This window comes from Saccostrea cucullata, unplaced genomic scaffold (assembly GCF_032062105.1).
Source record: "Saccostrea cucullata isolate Sc308-1 unplaced genomic scaffold, CSIRO_AGI_Scuc_v1 ctg10211, whole genome shotgun sequence".
In the NCBI taxonomy this organism is placed as follows: domain Eukaryota; kingdom Metazoa; phylum Mollusca; class Bivalvia; order Ostreida; family Ostreidae; genus Saccostrea; species Saccostrea cuccullata.
Window position 1 is genome coordinate 1 of NW_026924432.1, and position 7,031 is coordinate 7,031.

The window sequence follows — 7,031 nt, forward strand, 5'->3', positions numbered from 1 at the left end:
ATACATTTACATGTTGTACATAACTTATTTAGCAGATGCAGGATATGTTCATGCAATCTTGTATTTTTCTTAGTAGGACTGCTAGCCTAGTTGCATGCTTTTTGATTGAGCATTCTGTGTATTTCATGCAACAGGCTATTGTGTGTATTTTATTTGTTTATTGTCATTTATATTCAATAAATGACCTATTTTATCTTTATGGAGGAGTTGTTCTATTTCTAATTATGAGTGGTAGGCAGACAGACATAAAAATAATTTATGGTAATAAATGGTTTATGTATGTTGCCATGCGTCTTCCTTAGTTCAATGCTAATTTTAACTTGACTGTTTACATAATGTCAATATTGATGGAATTGCGCATGCGCATTAATAATCCCCGCTTGTAAACAGCACGAATCAGTCTGCCACCACCCACCCCTCCTCCTGGAGCTAGGTTTATATACTAGACTTCTCTTAATGTTATGTTTTAGGCGATGTAACGCCCCATAACATATTTGGCATTATGTAATGTTATTGTTTTTTCTAGTCCCATTAATGTACTAGTCCAAGTATTTTTTACTTTTTTACTTAAACATATACATTTACATGTTGTACATAACTTATTTAGCAGATGCAGGATATGTTCATGCAATCTTGTATTTTTCTTAGTAGGACTGCTAGCCTAGTTGCATGCTTTTTGATTGAGCATTCTGTGTATTTCATGCAACAGGCTATTGTGTGTATTTTATTTGTTTATTGTCATTTATATTCAATAAATGACCTATTTTATCTTTATGGAGGAGTTGTTCTATTTCTAATTATGAGTGGTAGGCAGACAGACATAAATGTATTTATGCAAAAGATAAATGTTAGGGTACAATTTCAAAATACATTTTATATGATTCACATAAAGAACATATCAAATCATTTCTTTGTGGTTGTTTTCCATTGGAACATCTGTTAAGAAACATTCTGTTTTGTCTTTTTTTTTCGATACATAAAAAGCGTCCAAAAATCATTTGGAATTATTGTGTTAAACCCTGATAGTCAGAATTTTAAGAGTTTCTGATGTGTGCCCTACTTAGAAATGTTTACATTGAAACAAAGATGAAACTCATAATTGAATTAATCAGCAAATATAAACTCATCAGGTTTACACATGCTTTTCTAACACATCATGTACATTTTTTTTCTACTAGTATGTCTTTGTTCACAAAAAAAATTGAAATCAACAGTACTTAGCATTCCATATTAAGAAATATGAACCCTAGCTATTAAAAATCTAAAAGTATATTTGTGCATCAATGCAATATGTTTAACAAAACAATCTCTTTCACTGTAATGAAAATTGTCTTCTTCATATAACATGCAGATGAAGAACTTCTTTGGATGATGTAATTTTCACATGTAGAAAAGAAACTAATTCAACTAAAACTAAAAGACAGTCATTAAAATTTTAAGGACATTAAAGGATGATATCAAGACTGAAGTCCAGGAATTGATAAAATGCTACAATTATCATCCAAAGATGTATATGTTTGGATTTATTTTTTAATTCACAAGCAAATGATATGCTGCCATTTAATCTTTCAAACTTAAATTCTATACTTTTGAATTAAAAATTTCAAAATCTAAAGGAGTCTTCCAAATACCTATCTACATGTATTTATGACTGAAGGTATGTAAATCACCAGAGTTGCTGTAATGCACCATTTGAATAAAAGTCATATCCACATTCTTGACTTTTTTCCCTAAACCTTATTTCAAAACATAAATTATTCCAACCAGTCTTTATCTACCCAGTGATAATAAAATTTTTACAGAATTCTAAGGTATTACATAGTAATAGTCATATAAACACCCTTGAACATTGTACATTTGATTAACATTTCAATCCTTTCCTAAGAATTTGCACCTAATTTTTATAAAGTCTATAAGTTATCACACAATGTTTAAGTTATTGCATTACAGGACTCAAATCAGTAATCTCAGTTAGTAACTAACTTTTACCCAGGAGTAAATGATCCAAAAAATCTATAGAAATATCTTATTGATTCTTCATCTGTGTACTTATGATGTGAAGTTTGTAAGTTACAAATTATTGTCAAAGAAGTCATCTCAATAATCTTATGCTTTGACCTTGACAAAGTGTGCTAAACAACAAAGTGTATTCCTACAACCATTCTATATGTAATTAGTATGATATCCACATTCTTGACTTTTTTCCCTAAACCTTATTTCAAAACATAAATTATTCCAACCAGTCTTTATCTACCCAGTGATAATAAAATTTTTACAGAATTCTAAGGTATTACATAGTAATAGTCATATAAACACCCTTGAACATTGTACATTTGATTAACATTTCAATCCTTTCCTAAGAATTTGCACCTAATTTTTATAAAGTCTATAAGTTATCACACAATGTTTAAGTTATTGCATTACAGGACTCAAATCAGTAATCTCAGTTAGTAACTAACTTTTACCCAGGAGTAAATGATCCAAAAAATCTATAGAAATATCTTATTGATTCTTCATCTGTGTACTTATGATGTGAAGTTTGTAAGTTACAAATTATTGTCAAAGAAGTCATCTCAATAATCTTATGCTTTGACCTTGACAAAGTGTGCTAAACAACAAAGTGTATTCCTACAACCATTCTATATGTAATTAGTATGATGAATATGGTATGATAAAGATATTCAAGATATTATTAAACCACAGATTATGAGACACTTGCATCTTTATTGGGGGTCTTATTGAGACCAATTTTAAATTCAAAATTAAACATGATACATACACAAACAAAATATATTTACAATTCCAGGAAAGTTAAATAATAACATTAAATCCAGCATCTGAATATCTGTGTAATTTCTAGGGGGTTATAGAAATAAGATGAAAAATAAAAGGTTTAAATGTGTAATTCCCATACATAACAACAGTCATCAATATGAATTGGTCAAATTAAAAGTCACATTCAGATACTTTGAGGTCCGTGAGAATTAGTTTTTAAAGAGCTCATGCTATCAGAAATAATATTTTCAATACTTGATTTGACTAGATCTCAGTCTGATAAATAGCTACATCTTATCCATACTCAGTGTCTGACAGTAAAAGATACAATCCTGGGTCCTTTCTTTGTCATCCTGTAAACCACAGTCTATGATCGTACTTAAATTGGTTGGAAATCATATTTATTTATGTGCTTCTTAAATCCTCCATCCATCTCCTGTTTGATTTTCTTGTTTCAGTGTTCCAAGAGAGGATATTCTGTTAGTCTTTGCATAATCTGATAGTCTTTCACCATTCTGAGAGTAGACATAGATCATTTCCATAAGCTCTCACTAGAGAATCCTGAAAAATTAAAAAAAAATGTCTTAGTTGAAAAAAAAAATTGTTATATAATATAAGCTTGATGGAATTCTAAATATAGACAAAAAGGGTATAAATACAAGGTGTTACATCAGATTTTGACTTTTCATATTAACCATGGGTAACACCTCCAGTAAAGAAGAGAGTAAGGGAATGAGTAAAATTCAGTTTGGAGAGAGAATTCTTTCAGAGAAAGATGTAGACAGAGGTATACCAGTTAAAATAAAAAAAGATGGCACTATTGAGATCATTTCTCAAGAAGAATATAACCAAATATGTCCAGAAAAGGGTGATCCTAATGTTGTCAGAGATTACATAGAAAGACCCTTGATTGCAGAAGAAGCTAATGAAGAATATAACCATTTATTACCAAAGGAGGGTAAGAATTACTTGGATTACCCTGAAAGACCTTTGACTAGAGAAGAAGTCAAGTTTATAGATGATAACAGAAAACAGTTGTCAGAAAAAAAAAGATTGTTAAAGACACAGGATTTTAAACCCACAAAACCATTGGAGATACAAGGATTACAAGATACAAGGATTAATGGAGGAAGTCCAAACTGAACTCTTGGAAGACATTAAGGCTCATTATGAGAGTAACTTTCCAGTGTTTGTTTATTACAAAATTATGTATTCTGATTAAATAAAAAGAAAAGTTTTCACTTTCATTTGTTGTGCCTTTGACCATTTAAATTGACCTTATGGTCAAGATTGTGATATATACACTCTGATAATCATCTATGATGTCTCTATGATGTTTACCTCAAAAAATTGAATCAGGGTATTTGTGTTCAAAGAGCTGAAGAAACTTAATACAGACAGATCTAAGATTTTGGAAGCATACATATTAATGAGGTTAAAGGAGATATAACACTTGAATTCATTACTACATTATTAAAAAGAAAGAACACAAACTCATAGAAATGATATTGAAAGTACCTTTTATGAATAAAGTGTCATTCTCCAAGGTATTATTTTTATAAACAGGATAAGGTTTACAGTAGTCCCATACACTCATAAGAAGATCTTGGGTAGTAGAAACACCAGGGAATTTTATTTCCACACAATCAGATTATCTTACATCAGTTATAAGGTTACAATCTTTATACATAGTCAAGAGGGTCATTAAGATTTCTTTTCTGGTCATCCTGATGTGCTACATTATAGTATTCTTTCCCTGTGATATAATGTTAATATTAAATGGGAAATTCAGAATTCATCAGCAATTGGAGTCAAAACTTGCTATCTTTACCAACTATGATATTAAGGAAGCTGGGGGGGGGGGGTTACAAATTAGCCATATTTAACTTATTCTATAGATATGCTATCTTCAGCTGTTAACTATCATTTGGCAAAGAAAACTTTCATACATTTTAGTTTCAAAATTTGATCATGCATTTTTGTATATGTATTGAAATGGAGCTCTTCTTCTTCTAAAGGAGATCAATATAGTCTAAAAATGACCATGACTACCAAGCCCTTTTTATTTAAATATATCATTTACATATCAATTTAAAATTATAAACATGCATATGTAAAAAAAAAAGAATAAATAAAATAATAAATAAATATATATTAAATTGTATCTCATTGCAACTTTACCTTCAAGTTTGTTTCTATGTTGGTTGACTGACTGTATATTTCCAAAGGAAGGGCAGACAGGCTGAACTTCATAGAGAATGGATTATAGATGGTTAGGAACAAAACATATCTTCCAGGTTGAGGACTGTATAGAAAATAAAACCATTTTGTTAATATGACAGAGTACTGTGTGAAACAATGCATGTTTAAAAATTGAACAAACATGTACAATGCCAAAAAAGTTCATGAAAATGTTTGTTTTTAATCTCAAAACAAATTGTTTTTAACATTAACTCCAGATGAGAAAAGTTCATCATGTTATCTTTAGATAATAAAAAAAAGCACAATTACTGTATTGATATCACAAATAAAATGATTATCAAATTAATTATTTAGACACTAAAAGATTTTTTATTAACAGCAGATTCAATTTTGTTTAATATCTGACAGTACTGCATACAGAAAAATACATCTTTTTTTTAGCATCATCACAGTACAACATGTAGTCCTTAATTTTTTGAAAAGCTCATTACTAAGAAACAAAAGTGAAAATGAAAATATATGTATACCATATATCCCACATATTTAGAATCAAAACAAAAAGTAAATAACTTAGGATTAATCTTTTGTAAATTCCTCTATTTCTCTAATTAGATTCCTAATTAATATCTCTTTGATCACCATTTAGTAAGTCTGAATTCCATGGCCATGGGTAACATACATAATGAATTATGAAATTAAATCATATAATTTATACAAAAGGACTTATTAATATTCTGAAGATCCCTTAATCATGTGTTAATATATTTTAGGTTAAATAAGGGTGTGCTTATATGAATGTAAGTTAGAGACAACAGATCACATAAGTATTACACAGTAATTAAATTAACCATATAATCATGCTTAAATGCAAAGATGACCTTCATAGGAAATGTAAACAATCTAAAAAACAAGACAAACTTACCAGAGATATCCAAATATATGCCCAATAAGTCTATCAATTAAATAATCCAGTGAAATAACATCTCAGCTGATCCTGAAAAAATCATACAATTCAGTGATACACAATTAACCTCATTTTACAATGTAAGTAAAGTAATAATTTACAGACAAAAGGGACAGAAATGTAAAAGATGGCATGTATTTTACCAAAATTTAGAGAACATTTTTCTGATTTAAATTCAATATCATGGAATGATCCATCATAGAAATATTAAATGCACTCTGAGTTACATGCAGGTTATACATGTACAAGTGTAAATCACATGAAATGAGGATAAATACAGTACATTGACATTCAAAACAGAACTTTACATAATTATGATTAAATGCAAAGATGACCTTCATAGGAAATGTAAACAAAACAAAGACAAACTTACCAGAATTATCCAATTATATGCCCAATTAAATAATCCAGTGAAACAACATCTTAGCTGATCCTGAAAAAAAAGCATACAATATTCAGTGATACTCAATTTAACCTCATTTTACAAAGGAAGTAAAGCAACAATTGACAGACAAACAGGACAGAAAAACATGTTTAAATGTAATGCAAAATAATATCTCTTATATATATGGATACCTATACTCTAATCAATCATATTAAATGTCATTCGTAAAATGTATTTTTTAAGACAGATTTATTTAGGATCGACTTTTTAAATGATAACATGAATAGCACGCCATACTTTAACCACATGTCAAAACATTCTCTCAAATTACACAGAAATGGGTTATTTAGCATAGCTGACATTAAACATATAGGTGAGCGATAGCATAATCACAATCATAAACAATGTGAAACAACTTTAAACGACCTACACTGTGGATTACAAGCCTTTTTCACTGGGGTAAAATCCTGCCGAAAATTCGCCATGGCTGCCCGAAACCCCGAACCCGACTGTATAAAAGATGAAGTCATACAATAACATAACACTGATGTAGTATTACATGATTTTTTTTATTTTATTTCTTAAAAACTATAAGGGGAGTTTACCAAAAAAAAAATTAAATTATTTTAAAAAAGTTTAAAAAAAATTATAAGTTTTTTAAAAAAAAGTTTAAAAAATTTAAAAAGAAATTCTAAGTTTTCAAAA

The 7,031-nt window shown here is 29.1% G+C and overlaps 1 long non-coding RNA gene across 1 annotated transcript; it reads right to left on the reverse strand.

Annotated features, from left to right (window-relative positions):
• Positions 1-843: 843 nt before the first annotated feature.
• LOC134266418 (uncharacterized) lies at positions 844-6,831 on the reverse strand. The gene is made up of 5 exons (XR_009991971.1): positions 6,757-6,831; positions 6,315-6,374; positions 5,900-5,971; positions 4,957-5,080; positions 844-3,336 (listed from the first exon to the last, which is right to left on the reverse strand). It is a non-coding gene; the product is annotated as an uncharacterized LOC134266418 (long non-coding RNA).
• Positions 6,832-7,031: the final 200 nt, after the last annotated feature.